At 35.2% G+C, this 20944-nt stretch overlaps 1 protein-coding gene across 2 annotated transcripts in view; it reads left to right on the top strand.

The window, feature by feature from the left end:
- ca8 (carbonic anhydrase VIII) overlaps positions 1-12893 on the top strand; it is a 43303-nt gene extending 30410 nt beyond the window's left edge. For both annotated transcript variants that reach the window (XR_003938008.1, XR_003938007.1), the window contains exon 9: positions 10694-12893. The gene's annotated coding sequence lies outside the window, so the exon portion shown is untranslated. The remainder of the gene's footprint in view (positions 1-10693) is intronic.
- Positions 12894-20944: the final 8051 nt, after the last annotated feature.

Here is a 20944-nt window from a genome sequence, read left to right as displayed (position 1 = left end):
ACAGTTACCATTTTACTGGTCCAGCGCACTTGAGATCCAACTGGGCTGAATGTGGCCCCTGAACTAAAATGAGTTTGACACCCCTGGTTTAATGCTATTTCAATGTGTTCTAGATCGCATTTCTGCGGTTTATTGTTGATAGCCGCAAAAAGATGACCAAAGCCCATGCAACAGAGATGGGTAAAGCTACTGACAGCATGGAGAATACTTTCGGAAACAAAGTTTTCGTATCTGTTAATAGCAGCACTCATGACTGCTGATGACGTAACAGGTCACGAAAGGTTGTCCCATTTCATAGGAGAATATTTCAACCCCTAACCCTTGCATCTTCAAGGGGCAGTGTCAAGTGCAAGGGCCAAGGGGGAGGGGTATTGAAGACCCTGGTGCTGAAAGTACTGAAGGAAAATTTTTGGACAATTCAAGTGGAGCATATAAACATGTTGTATTTGTTTAGCTAAGTCTACCCTATGAATATTTTCTACAGACTTTTTTTGTGACCTCAGTACTTTTAGCACCAGGGTCTTCAATTAGTGAGAGCATGTAAAAATATTGCTTATTGCAGCTGTAATTTAGCATCAAAATGAAACAGTTAAAAATACACACAAAAAAGAATGTATCTGCAGTTCTTTGTACTTTAGTCAGTTCAGCACATTTCCTCACAGGGGACAGACTTTTAATGGGAGTGTGCATGTGGTCCCTGGAGTATTTGGATCCTCTGAAACCACAGAGTAATGGATCAAACCCTGGAAGATCTAACCCAGTTCAGTTACTAATCTGAGACTAGCCTATATACAGTATGTAGTGTATGGCGGATTTAGCTCAGCAGTGCTGTGGCTCCAAGGAGAACCTGTTCTTTTGGAGTTCAGAAGGGATGAGGAGGGTAACTGGGACTTCAGATAGGAAGGAGGGCACAACACCTTGAGTCAGATTGAGTCACTGTATTTAGTTACACGTGTTTAGAGTTACAAAGGGATTTTGGAGTGTTTTTAGCTTTATCACTGCAGATACTGAGTCATGTGACTACCAGAGAGCCTTAGAGAACATAATGTCAGAAACAGGAGAAACACAGTCTCTGCTGGAGTGCACATCAGTAAGAGCTTCATGTAGCATCTGCACAAACCATATAGGCTACCATATGTGTTGTCACCCAAACATCCACTGGCGACCAAAATCATTTACTGATATAAAAAGTTAAATAACTGTTGAGCCACTAATCCTATCAATACATGTAAATAATTGGTGTAAAATACAGTTTGTCAGCTTTTCATGGTCATCAGATATGACCCATTTGGACGTTCAGAAGCTCTGTAGTGAACATGGAAACACCATCATCTTCTACAACACTGATTCACCAGTAAAACCCATGGAGTTTGATAAATGACAGTGGATGGAGACACTAGGTTTATGTTCAGTTAGTGATATATTTTACTGAAAAAGTCACTTTTTCTTCCATTTTCTCAGTTTTGATATAATAACCCTCAACTTTAACCTTTTCATGCATAGTGGTCACTACAGTGACAGTGTATATTCATGGATTTTGTTGTTTTACTTGCATATCAGCCAACACAGTGGCTGCTACTTGGTCAAAACACAGTAATGTCCCATCGGAGAGCAAACTTTAATTGACTGGCATTCCAACATTTATTTCAATATTAAGTAGCTCCTTGTTTTGGATAATCCCTTATGGTCCAACTTAAGCAAAAATGAATTTAAAAATAAAAATGTGTGTCATTTAGCAACACTAATCTGTCAAATTGTCTCTAAAATGTCCCATTAGAGAGATTTCGAATATTGTGTTTTGACCGTTATGCACCATCCCACACACTGTAACTCATACCATGACTGTAACTTTCCTGTTCTTGATAAACCTGATCTGCACTAACATATTTGAGTGTAAATGAAATGCTAATTGTTATCAGACTGTAATTAGCAAGTTGTTTTTTTTTTTTTTTAACAAAAAGTTGTTTTTTTTTGTTGCATATTATCTGAGTGAGTAATAACTAGTATTATAGTATGTTAAAAATGTGAGAAAACATCAGATTAGCAGCATTAAAAAAATATATTTCATAGTTTTAGTTAGTAAAAGCATATTTCTTTGCTTCAAAAATTAAACGTATAGTGTCCAGCTGAGTGGATATTTTTGTATCTCCATGAAAAGTAGGTTTATAAAAAAAATTCAGTCCTATTATTTTTTTCATGCATAAAGAGGAATAAAGACACTCAGAAAAAAAAAGATCTTGAATAAGGTTCTCATAATTCATGCAGGAAAGGGTAAATTTGAGCTTTGATGGACATCTACATGATCAGTGAATTAAAGGTAAGGTGGTAGGAGATCCTCGAAAAATGGTTAGAGCAAGCTACATTTTGAAAGTACACAATTCAGAAGTCCAAACCCCTTTCTTCAGACTTCCCCCCAAAGCCACGCCTCCAGAGTACTGGATCGTACTCACAGAGGGGGAGGGACAAATGGCAGTTGAATTTTATAGACATATCACCATTCAAACATTTCGACAAGCCGGTTAAAATTATTAGATGGTGTTTTTTCAGTGCTGTCCATTCCAAAGGGGACTAAAGTTTTTTATTTTTGTGACAGAGCATTTAATTAACTGGTTGCAATTGGAGTGTGAAGGGGATTTTAAGCAATATAGTAAAAAATACTCCAGGAAAACATCTCATATCCTACCTTTAAATATAGGAAAATACCTGATTCTCACTTAAGAATGCAAAAGACTGAGCATAATACTAGAATAAATGGTGATAAATTGCTTAAGAAAAGTTAAAAATAGAGAAAAAAAATCATTTGGGAACTACCACAAAAATAACACTGGGTCTTTATGGGTTAAAGGACATCCACCAGGTTAGTACAGTATATTTGGTTTTCCTGTCTCATTAGATTAGATTGTTTTAAGGCCCAAGTCCTGGTATGTAATGCAGATTGCCAAAAAAAAGTAAAATAAATAAATAAATAATTAAATAAATAAATAAATAAAGCTGTGGCCTTTTAAAAAAATCACCACCTATTTCCAAAACATATTTTCTCTATGTTTGCACTTGAAACATCAAATCCAGGCGGATAAATCAGTGTATGACCTGCAGTAGATCAAAGTCAGCATGGTAACCTTTAGGAGACGGACCAGCATTACAGCCAAATCCACAAAATGTACAGAATACTATTCCACAACCTGAACCAACACCTAAGGCAGGGGCGTCAAACTCATTTTAGTTTAGGGGCCACTTTCACCCTAATATGATCTCAAGTGGGCAGGACCAGTAAAATAATAACAGTGAAAAAAGCAAAATTACATTATGATAATGTTTACATCTACAACGTTTCCTTAAAAATCTGAATAACATGAATGACTTGAAATGTCATAAGAAAAACAAGTGCAATTTTAACAATATTCTGCCTGTTTATCATTTCCATATGTGCATTACAACTTAAATTACAATTACAAATACACAAAACACATAGTACCAGGTATAATATTAGTAAAATTGCATTTACTTCTCTAAAGACATTTCAGGTTGTTCATATTTGTTCAGATTATTCACATTTTTTGTAAAAGGATAGTTTATTAATGTAAACATTTTCATGTAATTTTACTTTTTTTCACTAAAACAAAGAGAAAATCTGCAGTTGTCATTATTTATAAGTTATTATGATACTATTTTACTGACCTGATCCAATTGAGATCTAATTGGTCTGTATGTGGAACCTGAATTAAAATGATTTTGACACCATTGATTGTTAAAATCTTCAGTGTAATTTTTGCATTTCACTAATTCATCCTACGGGCCGGACTGGACCATTTGGCGGGCTGGATTTGGCCCCCAGGCCGCATGTTTGACACCTGCGACCTAAGGTAACTTGAGTTTATAACTGAACTTGTCGTTGCTGCTCACCCTAATGACAGACTACAGCTGTTGCATGTACATTCAATATTATCCCCAGTTTTAAGTACAAGAGAAACAATGGTTTGTCTGAGCATTTGTACCAACCAGTTTGTCATTGCTTTGTGTTGTCACGGGGACAGAATGGGCAGATTTTTTTTAAACAGAGGAAGAAAATATCTGTTTAGAAAAAGATCTATATTCACATAACACAAAGAAAAAAATCCTGTGAGTTGGCCTCTCCATGCAGCGCTGCAGTGGCATGATATATGAACTTTGTATACATTTAAAATACTCTTATATTGTTATAATGTTATGGATATACTTCATACTTCATCCAGTCCTCCGTACAACGGTTGCAGATAGTCCAAAAATGCAGTCTTCTGTCTGGACGCAGAAGACAGGACCATATCACCCCCGTATTGGCTTCCCTCCACTGGCTTCCTGTCACTTACAGGATCCAGTTTAAGATTTCATTGTATGTTTTTAAGTGCCTGATTGGTTTGGCACCCCCTTACCTTTCAGAGCTTTTAACTGTGCACGTCCCAGCCAAAGAAACACATTCCTAAAATTGCCTGCTTTTAGACGTACCAAGAACTCGCCTGAAGACAAAAGGCGACAGAGCCTTTTCTGTAGCAGGTCCAAGGCTCTGGAACTCTGTGCCCCAACCTGTCACATGTGCACAGTCCACTGAGCACTTTAAATCTACTTTAAAGCCGCACCTATTTGCACTGGCTTTTAATACAAGTGTGTGACTTTTATTTGTTTTATCTTCTAGTTGTGTTTATAGATGCTATTTATCTTGTTACTGTGTATCTGTTTGTTTGTTTGTTTTTATCAGTTTAGTACAGGGGTGTCAAACTCATTTCTAAATTTGATCTGAAGTGGGCTGAACCAGTACAATAATAACATAACTATATATAAATAAGGTCAACTCCAAACTTTTCTCTATGTTTTAGAGTGAAAAAAGTAAATTAACATTATGAAAAGGTTTACATCTGCAAACTATCCTTTCAAAAGATGTGAATAACATGAACAAACTGAAAAAAATAAGTGTAATTATAACAATATTCTGCCTCAGTTTATCATTTCCACATGTACATTATAACTTACAGATCACAGTGGATCTACAAATACACAAAACATTTAATAACAGGCAGAATATTGTTAAAATTGTACTTACTTCTCTTTCAGGTTTCATGTTCATATTTGTTCAGGTTATTCACATTTTTTGCGAAATTATACTTTGTTTTAGTGTAAATACATGAAAATATTTACATTTAAAAAGAGAAACATTTTGAGTTGCCATTATTTATATGTTATTATGATAGTATTTTACTGGTCCTGTCCACTTGAGATTGAATTGGTCTGAATGTGGAACCTGAACTAAAAGGACTGTTTGTATCTTAGTGTAATTTTTGTATTTCACAAATTCATCCCAAGGGCCATACTGCACCCTTTGGCGGGCTGGATTTGGTCCCCGGGCCGCATGTTTGACACCTGTGGTTTAGTATATCTTGTATTTATTCTTGTTTTACTAGTTTTTAATATATCTTGCATTTGAATCTGCAGATTTGGACAGCACTTTGGGCACTTTGGTTGTGTTAAATGTGCTATTTAAATAAACTTGACCATAACCTTATATATCACAGGTGTCAAACATGCGGCCCGGGGGCCAAATCTGGCCCACCAAAGGGTTCAATCCGGCCCTTGGGATGAATTTGTGAAATGCAAAAATTACACTAAGAAATTAACAATCCTTTTAGTTCAGGTTCCACATTCAGACCAATTCAATCTAAAGTGGGCAGGACCGGTAAAATACTGTCATAATAACATATAAATAATGACAACTCCAAATTTTTCTCTTTGTAAATGTAAATATTTTCATGTATTTACACTAAAACAAAGTATAATTTCACAAAAAAGATGAATAACCTGCACAAATATGAACAACTTGAAATGTCTTAGGAGAAGTACAATTTTAACAAGATTTTGTCTGTTACTAAATGTTTTGTGTGTTTGTAGATCCGCTGTGATCTGTAAGTTATAATGTACATGTGTAAATGATAAACTGAGGCATAATACTGTTAAAATTACACTTATTTTTTCAGTTTGTTCATGTTTTCACATCTTTTAAAAGGATAGTTTGTAGATATAAACCTTTTCATAATGTAAATTTACTTTTTTTCGCTCTAAAACATAGAGAAAAGTTTGGAGTTGACATTATTTATATATTATTACATTATTAGTACTGTACTTGAACTTGATTATTTCCATTTAATGCAACTTCCATTTAATGCAACTTTCTCTTCCACTATGCAACTTTTTCACATCCTGTGGTCCTGTTCAGTGACGAATGCATTTTTATAGTGTGTTGACGTGGAATGTTTATAATGAGAAAATGCTCCTGTTCCTTTAAGTGAATAATTTCCTTAATTGGATTCTTGGAGTCACAGGAAAATACATTGTCACAAATCTGAAACCAGGTCTGTTTTTCTGAACTCATGACTTTTTAGAGGCGTGTGTTTCTCACAGGACAGTGATGCTACAAACATATGATGATGTTAAAGAACAGCATTGATTAAACTACCAACAGTCTATAGCAGGGGTCTCAAACATGTGGCTCGGGGGCCAAATGCAGCCTGGCAAAGGTTCAAATCCGGCCCTTGGGATGAATTTACAAAGTACAAAAATTCCACAGTCTTGAATTGAATTAAGCAAAAAAAAAAAAAAAATTAGCTTGAGTCTAGGAAAAAAATCTTCAATTAAGCCAAAAAAAAAAAGTCAAATTTAGCAAAAAATCTTGAATTAACAACTTCACATTTTTGTCTTTGTTTTAGTGCAAAAAATAACATTAAATTATGAAAATACTTACATTTACAAACTATCCTGTAACAATTAAATATGAATAACCCAAACAAATATGAACAACCTGAAATGTCTAAAGAAAATTAAGCGCAATTTTAACTATTTTCTGCCTGTTACTAAGTGTTTAGTGTCTTTGTAGATCTGATCCATAATGCACATGTAGAAATGAAAAGTTGAGGCAGAATATTGTTAAAATTGTACTTATTTTTCTTAAGAAATTTCAGTTTTTTCTGGTTATTCACATCTTTTTTGTTTGCATAGTCCATAAAAAAAAGTATTTTCAAAATTTAATGGGGTTTTTTGCACTAAAACATTGACAAAAATTTGGAGTTGTCATTATTTATAGGTTATTTTGCTATTATTTTACTGGTCCGTCCCACTGGAGATCAAATCGGGCTGAATGTGGCCCCTGAAAGAAAATGAGTTTGAGACCCCTGATCTATAGCATTAGAGTTAACAATGAGTTTGACTTTAAACATGTGAAACAATAAAATGACACACACTAATATGAATCAAAAAACATCCATATTTGATAGAAAAACACTGACAGGGACCATTTTACAGCAAAATTACTAACTTTTCATATTTCAGGTACAGTTTTGAGATAATAATTAAGGTTTTAACTGTAGAACTTTTGTTTGTAGTGTAGTATGGTATTAGTAGTTTTACTTAAAGCTGCAGGAGTTGAAACTGTAAAAACAAATACAGACCTTCCTTCTGCAGCTTTCTCCTCTTGGTCCAAATCAAAGGACTAAATATAAAACACCTGATGTTATTTCATGTTATAGAAAAGTGCGAATCTTGCACCTTGTGGTGTATTTAACCCTCACCCTGTCTGAAAACACCTGTGATTGAACAAAAACTACATGGATAGATTTCCTACAGCCTGAAAACTCATAGATGCAGGCGTCTTGCATTCTTTCAGGTCAAGAAAAACACAATTTTTCCCAGTGATGCTAAAAAAAATATCCATATACCACTGCAGCTTCTAGACACAGATCTGAATAGTTGTTGAACCACTGTAGCTGTGGGTTTGCGTGGTGACAAAAACACCCTGAATGATGCTGGTCGGCGACAGTTAGTCTGTGAGTCATTTCACACGTCTCACTCCCAGTTTACTTTAAGCTCTGACCACCTTAATACCTATTCCAGACACCTACAGAGCGTCTAAGTGGAAGAAGTGAGTTGATATGAGGGGGATCGAGGGGTAGCGTGATGAGGAGGGGTGAGAATGCCAGAGGGATGAAAGTGGAGAAAACAGAGGCAGGGAAAAGGAGAGAAAGAACAGAGGGCTATTGTTTGTAGTGTAAATGGACACTGATCCGGCCCACCAGCCCAAACCCACCTGGGATGAGGCTTGCGAAGGAGAGAGGAAGGTGAGCAGAGGTCACACTGTGAAGTAACACTGAAAAAAAAAAGTGTGAGTGTGACATTTACAGTAAAGCAGGAACATTCATGGTATATTATTAGTACCAGAGCTGCTGTAAATGTTCCAGGAGGCCGTTTACCTTCAGTCTGCAGGGTCTCATAGACGTCCTTCTCCTGAAACAAACCAGAACGGCCGGTGATACCTGCATGAATCAGCTCTGACCTGCATCTGTGCATGAAAATAAACAGACGGTCACCTGCTGAAAATAGTAGATAGTGTTGTGAAAATAATCATCCTGTCTTACCACCTTTAATTTTATACAGAATTCATAAGCACTACAACTACACAAACAGCAGATGTACATACACTACTATACTTACAATGTGTATTTGTATGTTTCTAATGTTTGAATTCATTTGTAACACAATGGACAAACCTACACCTGATAGAATAGAATAGAATAGAATAGAATAGAATAGAATAGAATAGAATAGAATAGAATAGAATCAAGTTTATTGCCATTTGCACATTGCCTTCAAGGTATAAATATTAAAAAAAAGGCATAAAAAACATAAATATTAAATAAAACAATTTAAGTACAATCAAAGTTACAAGTGCACATCATAAATTCTCTTTTAATTTGCTGTTTTTTAATGTTTACTTTGACCGTAGGCCAGGGGTGTCAAACTCATTTTAGTTCAGGGGCCACATTCAGCTAAATTTAATCTGCAGTGGGCCGAACCAGTAAAACAATTATATAATAATATATAAATAATGTCAATTCCAAACTTTTCTCTACGTTTTAGAGTGAAAAAAGTAAATTTACATTATGAAAAGGTTTATATCTAAAAACTATCCTTTTCAAAAGATGTGAGAAACATGAACAAACTGAAAAAAAAGTGTAATTTTAACAATATTATGCCTCAGTTTATCATTTACACATGTACATTATAACTTACAGATCACAGTGGATCTACAAACACACAAAACATTTAGTAACAGACATAATCTTGTTAGAATTGTACTTCTCTTAAGACATTTCAGGTTGTTCATATTTATTCAGGTTATTCATATTTTTTGTGAAATTATACTTTGTTTTAGTGTAAATACATGAAAATATTTACATTTACAAAGAGAAAAATTTGGAGTTGTCATTATTTATATGTTATTGTGATTGCATTGTGCTGGTCCTGCCCACTTGAGATTGAACTGGTCTGAATGTGTTAATTTCTTAGTGTAATTTTTGCTTTTCACAAATTCATCCCAAGGGCCGGATTGAACCCTTTGGCGGGCCAGATTTGGCCCCTGGGCCGCATGTTTGACACCTGTGCCTTAGGCCAATATATTTTACATAATGTAAAAATTGCATATTATCCTGAAACTTAGAAAGTGTCTATCCAACAATATACAGATGAAAATCCAAAAAGGGAATGATCTTTTCCAGCCCAGGTTATTCACTTGGAAAAACAAAATCTGGTCTTTGGGGTTTTACATTTTATGGGTAAAAGAAGCAGTGGCAGCTCCGTAGTTATCAAAACAAGAGGATTATGTTCTCAAAAGGCAAAAAAGAGAGAGATGACAGTGTTTTTATAGTTCTAATACAGAAGATTAAAAAAAGAAAAGAGGAAATGTGAAAAATGCCGATAGTTTAATTTGGTTTAGTCTGTATTTTGCATTTCTTTGATTCTTCTTCACTCTGACTCAATGTCACTGCACATGAGGGTTACCCCTGACTGATTTCTCAAGTACTGATTGATTATTAGAACTTACATTTTGAAACGTGCAAAGTATTACTTGTTTCAAGCTGATGCCGAACTCTTTTTAACAGCAGCCAAGTGTAAAAATGCAGAACTGCTTTGTGCTTGATTTGTCTGTTGATTATTTTTGACAAATGTGGGTTTCTCATTTCTATAAAACTAACTCACAGTGTCACTGCATTTTCTCTTTGGTTTGTTTTTCATAGTTTTGCTCGACACAGAACACAGTGGCTCTGAAAATGTCATGATATCTGATGAGGTATTAAACATGAGCTGGTGAGATGGTGACTAACTAAACTGGAAATCATCATTTACTTGAAGGAGTTTTGCTCAAAATGCCAGTAATAGTCCTTCATTTGACAGAAATTTTTAGGAGAACCTATAAACTGAGAGTGATGGCTGATCTGAGCTTGTATAAAGGGTAATTAATGCTCAACGGCTCAAGAAATATTACAGTAAGTGTGTGTGTGATTTATAGGAAATGTGATGATATAATGTAGTTTGAAGTCATTATATGCTTAAAATGTACTTTCACTAGCGAACATAGTCATTCAATAATACCAGAGATGGAAATTTCATTAACTTTTATAGAGTTAACACGCACAAGGAGTGTTGTTACTGTTGAATTTGTTCCAGGATGAAATAACTGGCACCTTATAAAACAAATCATTGCATCCCAGCATATAATCACACCGTACTGTAATTCCCTCTTCCCTCTTTGTCCTTCATTTCAGAATTCACCCTGTTTCACAACATATCTGGTTTCTAATTTCTTTGAGGTTTGATCTATGTTGTCTTTGATTTACAGGAGAAAAGAAAGAAGAGAGTGGTTGAGTGGAAGCAGAAAGAAGAGAGAACTGATGTGGTTTTACAGTTGGTCAGCTGCCGACCGGAGGTGGACGATGAAACGACCGATCTCTCCACTTTACCATGTGTTTGTGTGTCTGTATGTGTACAGTAGGTGTGATATGCTTTGCTCTGTTTGTTTAACGCTCTCTGTTGGCCTGAGTGAGTGTGTATTGTTGGCCACTTTACTCTGTGTGTGTGTGTGTGTGTGTGTGTGTGTGTGTGTGTGTGTGTGTGTGTGTGCGCATGCGTGTGTGTGTGTGTGTGTGTGTGTGAGCTCTGATTAGGTGATAGGAGGCTTTATAAATGGCCCATCGCTGCTGTCACAACAACAGAAAACATGAACCCCAAACGTACCTGAATACACACATTCACAAAACACACAAACACAGACAGGCAAACACACTTACATCACATCACATTCTGTCACTTTTGTAAAGGTTATCTCTGAAATGTAATAGATTACATTAAATAGCCATTCTGTTAAAAATGGAATTGGTTCAAACTAATGAAACTTGCATCTGAATACTTCGATTATTTTACAAAGATACATTTCAATAAAATCTTTAAAGTATTGTTATTCCAAACTCTCAATAACAGGAGGAAGTTGCATACTAGAATATATATATGAGATTACCAAAACCACCAACAAATCACTGCTATGTATCCACAGACTGTATCACTCACTGAATAAAGTATAAATCTCATTGTTTACACACATCTGTATTATGGTATCATCAAGTTTTCTTCTTCAAACTAAAACTCATCTACTTATTTTGACAATTACTCAAACTAACACAGTGTCTTCTATTCATGTACTGCATCAGCTGATAGTTTACATTAGTAATATTAGCTCTGGTTTTAGACTGAAAACAGACACAGTAAAACCATAAATCACATCCATTTTCTGTACAGTTTGTGTTGTCAGTAGCTGCACTAAAGATCTGTTTGGAATCGTACAAACCAGGTCAGAGGTTTAATCTGAACTGTGGATCAACAAACAGCAATTTAGCAAAGATAATAACATCACATAATAGCTTTATACCTTCATACCCTCATAATCAAACTCATTCATATAAAAGAAACGCTGCCGTTTCAGCATTAAACTCAATTCTTTTCACCTAGAGCTGTGTCCAGAGGTGAAAACTACTACAGTGCTTCTAGATTTGAACACTTTCTTTGACTCTAAAAGTTGTTTCTTTGTGATTCTCACCCCATCGGGTCACTTTCTGATACTTCGATCGAACCTTGTGGTGTTAGTTTTTCTTCATCATGGGAAGACGACAGAGTGACTCACTACTCCCTCTAGTGGTCACATAAATCTGCCATACTGTCAGTACAAAGACATTCAGTTCATATCTCAGCAATCCAGTATATTGGTATCTTTGGCATAATTAAATTTTTACTAAACACTCTAATGTTCATTTTAGGTTATTCTGCAATACCTGAAAGTGGGGATACTACATACAGCCCCTTTAAAACATAAATTAAGGCCAGTCTTCTCACTGTTGACTATGTTGATCTCACAAGCCTCACACTTTGCAGTTTATCTCTGATTTCAGAGGCAAAATATTCAAATACCCAAATGAGACCCAACCAAATGTATTTACAGCAGAATGACAGTACTTTTATTGTTCTAGCTGTTTATGATAAAGCTTTATGTCACAATGAGGGAATGTAAACAGGAGCATGAGGTGTAATATTAATCTCTAATGATAAAGTACAGATAGATTGTTCTGTTGTTTGTTGTTTGAAACTAGTTTTATGTTGACATAAAACAGGCCTCATAACATGACATGAACACATAGTGATGGTCCCTGTTTGTCCAGACAGCAGTAATGATTGCTTTAATGAGCAAAATATAAAGCTGCCATGTGTATGAGTCATTTTCACAATTTCTGGCTGATAACGTTCGTCAGTGTGACTTAAGAGTGAGGATATGAGACAAACTGCACGTACACTTTTAATCATGGAGTATGGAAGCCGTACAGATCTATCAACATCAGAGGAACACTACACTCAACCCTCTCTTTGTATTGTCTGAAGGAGCTATATGTGTGTGTGTTTGTTAAAGGTACTGTGTCTGAAGAACTGAGCATAAATAAATAAACTGTGAGAACTGACGACTGTTACTGTAAAACAACAATAAATTACAACACTGACTCACTGAAAATGTGTTTTTTCCTATGTTGAAACAAAAATACCTTCAGTTTGAGCACTCTTCAGTTCAGTTATTAAAGAATGAGACTATGGCTAAGGTGTTTCTACTATCAATATAACATGAAAACAACATGGAACTGTTAGATTTAATCAAGTATTATACATTTCATCTGCTTTTTTATGACTTTGACACATGGATTGCGTTAATTCCAATACGTGGACTACAATGACAGTGGACTACAGATTCTATTCTAAACAGAAACATCCCTGTATGAAAGTTTTATTTTTATCTCAGACATTATATCTTACAGTTTTTAGTTTCATCCTCCCTCATCCATTGTTGCCTCACTCATAGATGCAGTTACGATTAACATGACCAGCCAATACAACACTATAGGCCTACCTTGCTACTGAAATGCAATATGTTGGATGCCAAACTGAGCCAAGTCAAATCTAGTCGGGAGAAGTTATGCTGATACTCTGTGGAAAAGCAGCGTAAGTCTGTTACCGACGTCTATTCTAGAGTTCTTTAGTTACTCATTTGTTCCTCTCCAGTTACAACACAAGACAATGATAACTTACAAATACAGACAGTTCATGTCAACAAAAGTCAGACTTCCAGGAAACCCAGACTCCAACACAAACTACAGCACATAAGTGGGCTCATTTTTTAGTGAAAGATCTCTATTTTATGAAACTTATCTTTTTTAAAATACCCCTTGTGGAAAAAAAGTTACAACTGATTTTATCGATTATACTTTTTACACCATAGCCATGCCTCAGACATAAAAATATAGTTTGAATATGACGCAAAACTTATATCTAAAAATTTAAAAAATTTATTCAATCTGTAACATTTAAAAAGACTATCTGTAAACTGTTACCGAGAAATTACTCTTTATTTGTAATTTCCTATATCAGTATGGACCAGCCCAAGTTGTAAACAAGAAAAGCACTCAGAGGGCGCAGACTTCCGCCAAGACAGACCCCCCCGATCACCACCAGAATTTAATAATTTCTTCCTTGTGCCAGTATCAACATTTCCTGAAAACTTAATGAAAATCCATCCATAATTTTTTGAGTTATCTTGTTAACAAACAAACAAACACGCAAATAAACAAACATGCCAACAAACAAAGCAAAGCGATCACAGTACCTCCTGGCGGAGGTAATAACACTGTGTTTGTGTTAAATACATTAAATAAAGCATTGGGATTATATTTGGCTTGTTGTTTTAAAAAATAAGTCAACATTTTGAGTGACGCATACAATGGTAAAGAGTTGTCCACGTGTTACTATGGCAACCCATCCACATGTTACCACATTGTCATGTCAATAAAACAGAGACTTTTCAATATTTTAGTCCAAGAAATTTTTTTCAACATAGTTGAACATAATATCTAAAAGGTTTTGTCCTACTTGATAGCAATTTCTGTTGAGAACTGCACGTTTTGAATGTTTGCGTAAAGCTTAAAAACTTGATGTCTGTTTCAAGTCCACATGTTACCGAACAGTAATTTGACATTTTTTACCTAAAAATTTGATCTCCCCAAACTTTGTTATACATAATGTTAAAATGTCCAAAATGTAGAAAACATGCATATAAGCTAACCTGCTTACATGACAGAGACTGCTGAACACAAAATGTGTCCAAGTGTTACCGCTTGACCCAAATGCTACAGAGTATGAGGGATGAACAGTATGAGTATAGCAGAGTCAAAGTTCAGAGTATCATTCATTCATTTTCTGAACAGTTTAATCCTCTGGAGCACATGTGTCAAACATGCGGCTTGGTGGCCAAAACCAGCCCACCAAAGGTTCCAATCCAGCCTGCAGGATGAATTTGCAAAATGCAAGTTAGGGCATCAAACTCAAAAATAATATTATAATAAACTATAAATAATGACAACACCAATTTTTACTCTTTGATTAAGTGCAAAAACATTAAATTATGAAAATGTTTACATTAACAAACTGTTCTTTCACAAAAAAATGTGAATAACCTGAACAAATATGGACAACCTGAAATGTCTAAAGAAAATTAAGTGCAATTTTAACAATATTCTGCCTGTTACTGAATGTTTTATGCCTTTGTAGATATGATCTGTAAAGCATATGTATGAATGAAAACTCAAGGCAAAATATTGATAAAATTTTACTTATATTTCTTAACAAATTTCATTTTTTTCAGGTTTTTCATATCCATTTTGTTTGGATAGTTTGTAAATGTAAATATTGGTATAACTGAATGTCATTATTTATTGGCTATCATGCTATTATTTTACTGGTCCAGCCCACTTCAGATTAAATTGGGCTGAATGTGGCCCCCGGAAGAAAATGAGTTTGACACCCCTGCTCTGGAGGGTCGCAAGGGCACTGGAGTCTATCCCAGCTACCAGAAAACAATGGTAGGACACACCCTGGACGTGTCTCCAGTTCATCACAGGGCTGACATACACTGACAACCAACCATTCAGTCTCCATTCACATCTACAGGTGATGTAGATTTACTCCAAGTATAATGTTATGTACCATGAGTGTGTATAGAACATGCAACAGCAGGTACTTTGTATGGGCAGCCCCAGCATGTACACAGCTACTATAATTTCTCGATTGCCCACTCACACCATGGGTTAGTGCTTTACATATGTTCTGGTAAAAAATAGTTGTAAATACTTTTGTTTTTTCTTTTTGTCTGAGTTTTTTTTGCTACAGACAACAGTGTCCAGCTACTGGAAGAAATGACCTCTTAAAGACCAAGATATGAACATTTATATTGTCACTGAGTGCCAGAGGAAGGTAAGCCACAAAGGTATTAAGAGATGGATTAACACATTAGCAGCACAACTTGACATAAATCTAAAATATACCATAATAACACCATCTTCATCCTTTTAGTAAATTAGGAGGATTAGCTCCTTAAGACCCGTTCTGTTCAGTGTTCTGTGTCTGGTGAAGTATGTCAAACATCCCAAAGGCTTCCTCAAATATTTAAAGCCAAATTCTGGTAGATTTATGAGGGTGTGGATGTGTGGTGTCAGCATGACTTGAGGTTGACGTTTACTTTGCTTGATCCAGTGGGATGAAGTAAGCATTCTGTCAAAATCACCTGTTAGTATCAGATGTCATGTGCTCTGTTTACACTCACGTATTCTATTGAGATGAGATTATCACGCTCACTTCTACTGATATCACATGATGCATAGCCTTTTTCTCAAGGATTTAGTTTAAGTACCAAGATAATGACTCTACTTCTAGTGATTTAAGAACATCACATGAATGTAAGATACAAAATATAATAATGAGAAGGATTTATACAGATATAGATTTTATTTACGTCATTCCACAGCAGCTGTTAGTCCTGTCAGCTCAGTTCCACTTTCTATCTCACATGAGTTTCTGGGGTCAAACTCATTATTCATTTGACCAAAGTGTCCTTAAATGGGACAGACTCTCCTAGTTTCAGAGCTGAAGTTGTGTCATCATCTGCCCAGACATTCACCACTATAAAAATCCACCAGAAATATATTCAAATATTTTATATAATGTCAATAAACCTGCTGATAGCTCCTTAAAGGCCAGCTGTGATTTGCAGATTACTAGTTTTTATCTAATTGACCATTAAATCAATGAATAAAAATAAAAAAATAAAATAATAATATCCCAAGGGTATGCAGATGATCTACAGCAGGGGTCTCAAACATGCGGCCCGGGGGCCAAATGCGGCCCATGGGATGAATTTGCAAAGTGTAAAAATTCCACAGTCAAAGCTGTTGAGCTCATTTTGGTTCAGGTTCCACAAACAGACCAATATGATCTACAGTAAAATAATAACAGCATAAACATCTACAAAAAATAATGACTCCATATTTTCTTCTCGGTTTGATATGAAAAAAAATTTACACTATGCCTATAAATAATGACAACTTCAAATTTTTGTCTTTGTTTTGGTGCAAAAAATAACATTAAATTATGAAAATATTTACATTTACAAACTATCCTGTAACAACAAAATGTGAATAACCTGAACAAATATGAACAACCTGAAATGTCTAAAGAAAATTAAGCACAATTTTAACAATTTTCTGCCTGTTACTCAGTGTTTAGTGTCTTTGTGGCAGATACTTCAGGCCAAAAATAGGGCTGACAAGGCCACTCCAGGACCCACAAAAACTGAAGTCAAAGTTGTCATCGAGACTGATGGACGAACAACAGTATCTTTGTAGATTCAATCCATAATGCACATGCAGAAATGATAAGTTGAGGCATAATATTGTTAAAATCGCACTTATTTTTCTTAAGAAAATTTCAGTTTTTTGAGGTTATTCACATCTTTTTGTTTGGACAGTTTATAAAAGTAAGTATTTTTATAATTTAATGGGGGGTTTTTTGCACTAAAACAAAGACAAAAATTTAGAATTGTCATTATTTATAGGTTATTATGCTATTATTTTACTGGTCTGGCCCACTGGAGGTCAAACTGGGCTGAATGTGGCCCCTGAAAGAAAATGAGTTTGAGACCCCTCATCTACAGTATCTACGTAACACTAACAAGTAGATGACAATAAATACCAGTTCTTGTTTTCACGTGACATTAAAAGCTTTACTAGTAACATGCTTCAATGTCAAATTACGCTTGAAGAGTTTTTTTCTCATCTTATTATGTTTTCATTCCTTTTTGAGTCTTTTTATGAAGTTCCCTCTTGTAAAACAATGAATATGTGACTGCCTCCCTCTGCTGTTCTAAACAGGACATTACAGAACATGAATACTAAGACACAGTTTGTGAAGTTTGTCATGATCAACTGTGAAGTCTATGAGGACACGATCATTTAACTTGATATTTTCATCTCATGCCTGACATTTAAAGGTCATAATGGATTCAACATGTGCATATTCACACTACAGGCTCAGAAATGTTTATTAGAAGCTTTTTTTTTTTTTTACATTTATCTGTCATTTTTAGTATTTCTAATAAAAACCAATGGTTGTCACAGCATCAGTTCTTTGTAACAATGTGAGCGTATTCCTTTTTTTTTGGTTTTTGTGTTTATTGTGGTTGTTGTACTGTGTGCAGTGATTACTGTGCAAACCAAAAATAAACTATTCATCCATTCATTCATTCATAATTAACTCACCATGTCAATAAAAATACATTTAAAAAAATGACCACTATGGCCATTATATTTTACAGTAACTGCTATTATTTCTGTGGTTCCACAACATGATATTTTTTCTGCTTTGGATCTTCATAGATTTTACATTCATTCATTCATTTTCTGAACCTGCTTTATCCTCACTAGGGTCACGGGGGTCACTTGGAGCCTATCCCAGCTACTTATGGGCGAAGGCGGGGTACACCCAGTTCATCGCAGGGCTGATATATAGAGAAAAACAATCACTCTCAGCTATGGGCAATTTAGATTAACTGATTAACCCACAGGTGTCAAACATGCGGCCCGGGGGCCAAAACCAGCCCGCCAAAGGGTCCAATCTGGCCCCTAGGATGAATTTGTGAAATACAAAAATTACACTGAAGATATTAATAATCAAGGATGTTGAAATCATTTTAGGTCAATTCAATCTAAAGTGGATCAGACTAGTAAAATACAATTATAATAACCTATAAATAATGATAACTGCAATTTTTCCTCTTTGTTTAAGTGTAAAAAATTAAAATTAGAAAAAAAAGTTATTTACAGACTATCCTTTTACAATAAAATATGAATAACCTGAACAAATATGAACAATCTAAAATGGCTTAAGGGGAGTATGTGGAATTTTAACAATATTCTGCCTGTTACTAAATCTTTAATGCACATGTATAAATGATAAACTAAGGCGTAATATTGTAAACATTGCACTTTTTCTCTTAAGAATTTTCAGGTTGTTCATATTTGTTCATGCTATGTTCAAGTATGGTTTGTAGATGTAAACATTTTCATAATGGAATTTTACTTTTTTCACTCAAAAACATAGAGAAAACTTTGGAGTTGACATTATTTATAAGTTCTTTTCCTATTATTTATAGCATTTTACTGGTCCGGCCCACTTTACATCATATTAGGCTGAATGTGGCCCCTGAAATGAAATGAGTTTGACACCCCTGGATTTATTAATATCAGTGCATGTTTTTGGATGGTGGGAGGAAGTTGGAGTACCCGGAGAGAACCCACTCAGGGGAGAACATGTGAACTCTACACAGAAAGGTCCCACCCCCATCAACTGGTGTTGGAATCGAACCAAGGACCTTCTTGCTGAGAGGTATGAGTGCTATCCACTGCACCACCCCATAAACTTTTATCATCTTCTTCTTCTTCTTCTTCTTCTTCCACAAAGTGAGAACGTGTTGTTTGTAAGTCACAGACATGGGTAAAAAAAAATTGTTTTGATTCACATACTATTTGCCATTAGGGAAACTACACCTCACTACTACAACTACACCTCAGGTTTTCATTTTTTGTTCTGATAAAAAGCAGAAGTTTGAGCAACAAAACACTTGGACATAAAGCATCACAAAAGCAACTAAAAGACTGTATGTAACCTTATGTTTTTGTTCTTGATTTCCAGTGACCTATAGAGACAGCCTAAATAAAATATGAATATTTATATTTCCACTGGTAGCAGTTCCTCCTGTGACCAGCAGGGAGCTCTGTGACAACGTGAAAGAAACAAGTCAGTGAGGCGTGATCCTGGCAGTCACAAAGAAAAAAACCCAACCTTGATATGTTGTATAAGAACATGTGACGCACTTTTAACACACATTAGGGTAATATTTCATTTTGATCCTTTAGAAAACATTCTGAATCTAAGACATGTATGTTGATGTTGCAAAAATCACCTTTACATGTAAAAACAATGATACAGATGACACAAACAGATACAGTGAGGATAAGAATAACACTAATTCAATAATGAGGCCACTGCAAGTTAATTACGTTTTCTGTATCACTGTAGAAATCTGTTTGCTTGTCTTTTTAAAGTAAAGTTAATGCTTATTTTCTCAAATTCTTATGTACTTTTTATTAGATAGATGTGTTCTGGTCTGAACACTGTCATCATAAGAGTCTGGTTTAAAGATTTAACACCAACAGTTTAGAAATTTAACTGGAATTAGGCTCAAGTTCATAAAACTGTGCAGATTTTGGTAAATATCTCACAAATGCAATGTGCACCATAATGGTGTTTCCTCGTTATGGCCGAATTCCCCTGGTGTTTCCTGACTTGACCATCTGTCTGACCCTTTCACACTATTGACCCTGTGTGTGTCTGTGTGTGTCCATTGTGCCCTTGGCCTCGATCGCATTAGGCATCATTAACTCTTGAATGACCACAGCACAATGGATGAGTCAGGGGTGAGGAAGATGTAGGAAGAGGAGCTAAAAAATATAGCGTGGGTACAAAAGAGAAATAAAGATGGAAAGAAATAGGTGCAGAAAAGGTTGCATCTGTGGTTCAAAATGACTGATATAGGTGTCTATAAATTGTTGTATGAATTGAGTTAGATGAAAGTTCACTGAGACACCTCTGAATATCAAAGAATGAATAGAAACTTCCCTGTCAAACACCTTTTGTCATCCCATCCGTTCTGAAAAATCCTCATAAATCAAAGTAACAAAAAAGCTGTTCCTTGTTGCACAAAATGATTATACAATATGTTCCGTCACTAAGTACAGGAACAAAAATGGTTTTCTGGTTGAACATTTAATAGAATATGATGTATGTTTCTACAAAATATGAATACCTAGAATCTCAGCATAACTTGCCCTTGTTGGATCTAGTTTTTTTGGAGGGATTTTTTTTTGGTTTTCCTCAACAGGGAGAAGATTTTTGGGGTGTCTAATAAATATGTAAAATCCAGGACTTGGCCACCAGAGAGTAGAGTTTTCATCCCGACTCCCAGAGGTTTTTAGCTTTAGGCAATGAAAGTGCTTTGGTGAGGAATTGGAAAAGGATTTTGGTTTGACTGAGATTTTACCAAATACACTGTCAGTCATTTTTTGTCAAATATTGGCAGACTTATTTCTTTTTCGTATCTTTTCCTAGTTTGGTT

This window comes from Sphaeramia orbicularis, chromosome 17 (genome assembly GCF_902148855.1).
Source record: "Sphaeramia orbicularis chromosome 17, fSphaOr1.1, whole genome shotgun sequence".
In the NCBI taxonomy this organism is placed as follows: domain Eukaryota; kingdom Metazoa; phylum Chordata; class Actinopteri; order Kurtiformes; family Apogonidae; genus Sphaeramia; species Sphaeramia orbicularis.
This window is presented reverse-complemented; position numbering and strand designations above follow the sequence as displayed.